This window comes from Camelus bactrianus, chromosome 13, assembly GCF_048773025.1.
Source record: "Camelus bactrianus isolate YW-2024 breed Bactrian camel chromosome 13, ASM4877302v1, whole genome shotgun sequence".
Lineage (NCBI taxonomy): Eukaryota > Metazoa > Chordata > Mammalia > Artiodactyla > Camelidae > Camelus > Camelus bactrianus.
In genome coordinates this window covers 29362890-29370115 of record NC_133551.1, presented here as the reverse complement: position 1 = coordinate 29370115, position 7226 = coordinate 29362890, and the positions used below count along the sequence as shown (strand labels likewise).

The 7226-nt window shown below is 42.8% G+C and overlaps 1 protein-coding gene across 3 annotated transcripts in view; it reads left to right on the top strand.

Moving 5' to 3' along the window:
- Positions 1-273: 273 nt before the first annotated feature.
- IL12RB2 (interleukin 12 receptor subunit beta 2) overlaps positions 274-7226 on the top strand; it is a 68306-nt gene continuing 61353 nt past the window's right edge. For 2 of the 3 annotated variants that reach the window (XM_074376269.1, XM_074376266.1), the window contains exons 1-2: positions 279-409; positions 6395-6466. The gene's annotated coding sequence lies outside the window, so the exon portion shown is untranslated. Of the gene's footprint in view, positions 410-6394; positions 6467-7226 lie in introns of all 3 variants that reach the window. The other variant, XM_074376267.1, reaches the window with a different exon arrangement.

The following is a 7226-nucleotide window of genomic DNA, read 5'->3' as shown; positions in this document are numbered from 1 at the left end:
ATACCTGGGCGCATAATTCACCGCACCGAGCCGGTCAGTGGTCGCTCAGGCTTCGGAGCTCGGCTTTCCTGCCCGCACGGTACCGGAGGGAAACCGAAGGTGCGCAGCGATAATTACCTTGCTCCCGGCGACACAGGCACAGCCGGCCAGTGGCGGAACCAGACCCTGGCCCGGCTGCTTCGACCGTCCGCCGCGCAGCCGCTCGCCCTCCGCTACGGCCCGGGCCCCGCCCCCCGCACGTCCGCGCGCGCCGCGGCGCCCGAGCGCCCACCCCGGGGCCACCAGGGGGCCGGGCACGGGCTCCGGGACGCCCGGGGCGCACACGGCCGGCGCGGCACGTGCGCCTCGCAGCATCCGGCCACCGGCTCCGCGCCGACCCCGCACCCGGCCCGCGGGCTGGCGACGCGCGGTGAGTGACCTGGGATTGGGGGGCGGGGGGGGGTGTCGGGAGGTGCCGGGGACGCCGGGCTTCCGTGCCTCGCTTCTCCCCGGGGTGGAGGGAAGGATGGGATTGGGGGCGACCTCTCTTAGTCAAGTTCCCCCCTCTCTGGGCGTGATGTTCGCTTGAGGGTGCTGGTTGGGGTTGGGGAGGGGGCGCTCAGACTGAGCCTCCAAGGCGCTCGCTGAGACGGGAAGCAGAATGGTGGGCGCATGAGGAAAGGAGGGGATGGCGTCTGGAAAGGGCAGCGGGCATGCCTCAGGGTCCAGCTTTGGTCCAGGCCCACGGGCATGACTCGGGGCTTGAAAGTGGACCTTTGGGTGAGCAAGATATTGGGGAGTCTTCCTTAGTCTTGCGTGGAGGTGAATTGTCCCTCTCTCGGCAGCACTTTCCTGGGGCCTCTGTGGACCCACAGAGTCCTGCTGGCCAGTTACCAGCAGAATGCTCTGGTACTAGCCGAGCCTTATGGCTAATGTCAGTTTTCTCATCTGTGAAGTGTCTCTATAGAGAGGCCCTTTTCGCCTAATTGAGGGTCACTAAACAGAAGCATTGGAAGGGATTAAGTATCCCCGTGATTAGATCTGGGTCTTACAAATAGCAACCCAAAAGCATACAAAAAGTTTGTTTCCTGGTATGTCTAAGAACAGGGCAAAATTAGTCTCTGTTCTTTTTTAAACTCCTGGTGATTGTTACAGTCCCCTCCGTGTATATCCTGTGTGGATAAAAATCTTTATTGATTTGTACCTAGCCCTTGAGTATCATTGTTATCCACTATAATTCTTTCAAAACCCAGTGAAGTGGTTATTAGTATTCCCATTTCACAGATAAGGAAACTTTTGCACTTTCGCAGAGGTAGTTAGTTACAGGTTTCTGGCTTCAGACTCCATGTTCCTTGCCTTTGTGCCTCTTACTCATAACACGATATCCACCTCCACTTGGACAAACCTTTGATTCTCATTCCCATTAACAAGGGCTGGCACAGTGCTCTGTTTCTCTGTCCAGCATGTACCTGAAAGGACCTTAGTGGCTAAGAACTGACACTCTTCTCCATTTTAATGTGAGATCCTCAATTCATTACTATCACTTTCTTGGGCGTGAAAAGCTCTAAAAGAGTTTGCAGTGTTCTTTTATGATGCATCGTATTTCTTGAATGTTATAATGTTTACATAAATTCCCAAATGTTGGCAAGCTCTGAGTCTTCTCTGTATTAGAATGAGTTTTAGTGTGGAAAAAATTCTAAAGCACACATGAGATTTTTATGGGAGAAGAATCCTCGAAGTACAGGAGATGCTGCACATCATTTCTCAGCTGTGGACTTATTTTTTAATTACTGCCCTTGCTTTGTTCTCTGACCAGTTATTTGTCATTTTTGCAGTTGCACTCACAGCACTGCTTTTGACTTCCACATGTAAATTTGTGTAGGCTAACCTGAAAAGAAAGCCAAATCCCAAAGAAGCCTTGTCTAATTTCTTTGGTTCTTGGAATCTTGTGGTGCTCTTTTCTAATAGTAACAATGGTTTTTTAAAGTACAGATGTGTGTTGACCATCTCTTACGTTCAAGACATTGTGCTGGTCACTGTAATAAATATGAAGACATGAGAGTCCCTGTCCTCCAGGAGTTAAAACTATTTGGGAAGACAGTAATTATGAGAACACTTTACTGTCGTCAATGATAGATGGCATAAAGTCATCTGTTATTAAGGAAGCATGGGATCTAGTTTTAATCAAATTAATCTTTCAATGGCAAGCTAGATGAATGGGCCAAGAGAGAGGTCAAAATGCCTAACTTAATTCCAACATGTCGTTGATAAGTGATGTTAACCTTTTTCTTATTATAACGATGGCAGATGATAATATTTATTGAGCTCTTACTATATACCAGACAGTGTGCTAAAAGCTTCTCATTTAACTGCCATGATAATCCCGTGAGGTAGGTGATATTTTTATTCTCATTTACAGTTGAGAAAATTCAAGCATAGAAGGTAGTTTAAATGTATCAAATTCTGAATTTACTTCTGATTTTTCTGTATTATCATCGTCAGCTTGCAGATTTCCCCACCTGTAGGATAGAGATACCCATAGTTACTTTACTTAAGACCAAATATTAACATCTCAGTCATATGCTCTGCATTGTGACAAATTGCTAAGTAAATGCCTATAAAAGATTATTAAGATTAGAATCTTAACTTATATCTCTTTTGCAGTAATATGCAGAGGAAAATGTTAAGAAAAACATCAGGCAGAGACGCTGAGACATGGGGTTGTTAGTGTAGAGATTTCAGTTGAATTTTTAGTTTATAGAAGAAACCTTGATGAATATTGTGGGTTGGTGATCAATAGTCTTAGTCCCCTCACCTCCCCCGAGGTGCCTCCAGTTATCTTAAGATAGTTGTGAAATTCCTAGAAAACTCTTAAAACAAAGTAATTGTAATGTGCTTTAATATTTTTAATGCCTCATTGCGCTAATGAAAGACTCAGGGGCTGATGTTACAGATCTTGCCAGGATTTCACAATACTCAAGACCCAAGGATAGACCAGCCAACCCCACGCCGCTGTCCACAAATAGACTTCAAGACTGAATTTGCTCAAGGAGAGACATTTCCAATAAATTAAGGAACAAAAGTTAGTGAAAAGATTTAATTTCCTCAATAAATGTGGATTTCCATTTTTTAAACAGGGAGAAGGGGCTTTGAAAGGTGAAATTACTTGCAACGATGACAGGAAGAAGTAGAGAAGTAGACCCAGGGTGGTCCTCTGGCCCCAGATACCATGCTCTTTCCAGTACATCATCCTTTCCAATAAACGATAGCTTATTTTATTTATAGCTCTTGAAGGATGCAGAGAGTAGAAATAGAGAAGGTTGAGTTGTTGAAACTTGATTGAACATGTGTCATGAAAATTGTAGCCTTATGGAGCTAATTAAAGAAAGGAAAAACAGCAAAAAACACCAGTCGATTTGAAAGTACCTTGTTTCTTCAAGACTCTATCCATGTCTTGTTTCTTCTTTCTTTGTTTCCTTTTTATTGTTCTATTGTGTGAATGCTTGTTCAATTTACAAGACAGTTTATAGTACACATGATTCTGGGGTTGGGGCCTGATAAGATTCCTTAATACATTTTAAATGTAATTTGTTCACACAAAACATTTCAGGAGTCTCTTATATCTGGTGTAATAGATCTGAAATGGAAAGAAAGACAAATAGGACTGATGGAAAGAACATTCCAGAAAAACAGAAAAGAAGGGAGGAAAGCCCAAGGAAACCTTTGTTAAGAAAAATGATAAAGAGGTGGTAAAGAGGGAAAGGAGAAAACACTATGACTGAAATTAAAAAAAAAAAAAAAGAACCAAAACTTCAAGCAAGAGAAGGAACTTCTCTTTCTTTTCTTCTCTGAGTAAAAGTAGGACTACAAATTCTTCCCAGTAGATGAGAGAAAATTCAAGAGAGCCTCAGCAGCTGCAAAAGACAGGGAAACAGGTGTGCCTCCAATTCAGCTCATGTCATGGGAGTTGGAACTGTTGGTTAGAAAGACGAAAAAGCAGAGGGGAGTGATGTGGTTACCTTCCTTCCCCTTCAAGCCATGTAACATGGCATTATGAAGGGGCTGATATGATGATCGGCGAGCTGGCAGGCCAGGATTTGTCTATGTCATGGCTTATTAAGATTTTTTTCACCAAATGGTAGACTCAGAAGGAAGAGGGAGATAATGGTTCACTCAGGAGGCTGTTCTTCATGACGTAGCTCATGGACAGGCACGGAGAAGAGAAGGATGGCTCCAATGAATTATTTGCAAGTTAGCTACTGGATGGATTTGATTTCCCTTTCCATCCTCATAATGGAATAGATCATTAGAAATGGTTACATACTGTATGTACACCTGGGTTTTTTGGTCTGTTTGATCCTCTTGATGGAGGCAGGTATCAGAAATAATGATTCAAGCTTCTGAAGATTAAAGCATTAGGCATTGTAAGTGCTTTACTAGATGGGTATCATGAATTTTGTACGTAATGTGCATGAACGTCATAAGAGATCGGTGGACTGTAGCATTAGCATTAGGGCAGTATTAATATTAGTGTTATTGTTAGTATTATGCTGCTACTGTTGCTACTGATCAGAAGCAATCTCACATGCTAGAAGTAATGTTGGATTAGAAATTGGGAGCACCTTCTGGTCTGGATTATTCATGTGGCCTTTGGCAAGTCCCCTCTTTTCTCTAGGACTCAGTTTATCTATCTATAAAATGAGAAATGGAGAATAAATGATTTGCAAATTGTTGTCTTTAAACTGGTCTGCCACCAATGAGACTTTTCTGTCAGTAGCCTTGCCAGCAGAAGGGATGGATTTTGTACCCTGCCTCATTGAGTCGAGTGGGTAATTACTGGCATGTATTTGTAAGGCAGATGGCCTTAATGCACGTTCAAAACAATCATTTGGTTGTTCTGCAGTGGCCCAGGCTCAAATGTCAGCTGTTGGGAGGGGAAAGGAACAGCAGGGCATGGTAATTACTAGCTAACCTTTGAGGTTCCTCTCTTCTCTGGCTTATTAAATGCTTTGATAGCCAGGCTTAAGATTGCCTAACATATAATGTTTTACCTAGTCTAACAAAACATACAGTACATTGCGGTCATAAAAGTGATTTATTTAGAAAAGAGATTCAAAAGCTGGACCCAGAAGGGGAATGGGAGCTAGCCTCAGTGGAGTGCCTACTCTGTGCTGGGTATTCTCATGGGCGCATGGCACTAGCATAGCCATCTTCCTGGTAACTTTGTGTAGGTGGGTATTGCTATACTTACTGCGTAAATGAGGAAATGGCACCCTTACGATTAATAGCACACAGTGGAACTGAGATTCACTGGCCTTTTTCTTTTCCACAATACCATGCTGCCCCTTGAACTTACTGTGGTGCTACAGAAGAAAAGTAACATGGAAATAGGAAGTATTCCTGCCTGCATGAAATTATCACCGTGGTAAGGGTTTTTCTTAGCCTAGTCAAATGTGATTTTGAAGGAGCTTTGTATTTTGTGCTTCTTCCTGGAGAAGTGAGGGAAGAGACTCACTGAGGGGGTGACTGTTGTCTTTGTCTTCCTGCCACTTGCTGTGTTTCTGCCTGGTCCCCGCCCCCCTCCCTGAGACATTGTTTTCACTGTCTGGAAACTGTCACCACTTGAGTGATGAGTCAATGACATAGCACACTTTGATTTTCTGATTCAAGACAGGGTTGTAGTTTTAATATCGACCCCCCAGGCAGGCTGTATGAAGGATGTTTACAGTTGACAGGTTTCATTTTATTGGAAGATACCTCATTTACTTGAAGGACTTCAGAGTTCTGAGTTTCTTATAAATGAAGAAGCTGTTTTACCTGGTCATTCGGAGAAAATGAGCATGTTTGTGTTTGGATCAATGTACTATCTAAACTCAGATTTAGCCTCTACTTCATATGTAGGTGTGTATATATATATATATTTCATATATATACACTTTTCATATATATACATTTTTAAAATTCTTGTAATAACCAATTGAATATTTTACTATTTGGAGAATGTTATAGCTCCCTAAGTTGCAATACACCTTGAGAGATACCCTGTAGATACTCTTTGCAGTTAGGAAACAGAAACATATTTAATCCCTATGTATCTGTCCATTCAGTTATCTTCTAATTCAATTCATAATTTCCTTCATGCCAAAATATTCCAAATTTTAAAGAAGCAACTAAGGTAGCTATAATAAACAAAAACCTATTAATGATGTTGAATACAATGTAGCAGGATGAAATTTAATGTAGTTTTACTGTATTGTAGTTACATTAAACTGAACTATAAGTAAAAAATGGAAAAACCACTTAAGTTTCTGCCTACCATGTGCCACAGAGTGTGGCCTCTGCCTGTAAGGAGCTTGCAAGCTAATGGGGGAGACAGGCAGATACCTAATTAAATTAGTTTTACTTACTATGGCAGGTGCTAAGATAGGAGGATGCCAGGATGCTATGAAGACTCTCACAGGAGGCTTCAGTCTGACCTGGAGATTTGGTAAGCCTTCCTAAGATCTGGCCACTTCTTTCCATCTCCACTGTTGTCACCGTGATCCACATCACCATCATTTTCTAATTGGGTCTCTGCAATTGCTTCCTGATGGGTCTGCTAGCTTCCGCTCTGGCCTCTCTGTACGGGGCCAAGATGAGTTTTCCTGTTTGTTTGCTTTTGTATGTTTGTGTGTTTAATGTAATTCATATCGTGGGACACCCAAATTAAAACCCAGTAAATAAATAAATAAAACCTCTAAATATACACCAGTGGCTTCCCATAGATTTCAGAGCAAAATCCAGGCTCCTTTCCATGACAGACAAGCCCGTGGTGGACCTGACTTCTGCTGCCTTCTCCAGTTTTGTTTCATACCATTCTCTCCACAGTCACTTTCCCCAGCTACCCTGACCTTACTTCTGTGCCTCACCCACAGCAGGCTCGTTCCTCTGCCGCCAAGCTTTACAAAGCTCACCGTTTTCTCTGTCGTAAAAATTCTTTCTGAGTTTTTGCCTGGCCTGGACCAATCTCAGCTTGAGTTTCACCTCCTAGAAACGCCTTCATTCACCGTTTTCTCTCCTCCCCAGTTTCTTCCTGTAGCCTTTTGTCATTATCTGAATTCATGTGTGTGTTATGTGTTTATTTTCTGTCTTTCTACTCCAAAATGTTGGTTCCATGAGAGCTAAACCCTGTCTGTCTTGTCCTCCACTCTCTCTCAAGCCCTAAGCATATAGCAGACTGCTCAATATGTATTTGCTGAATAAATGAA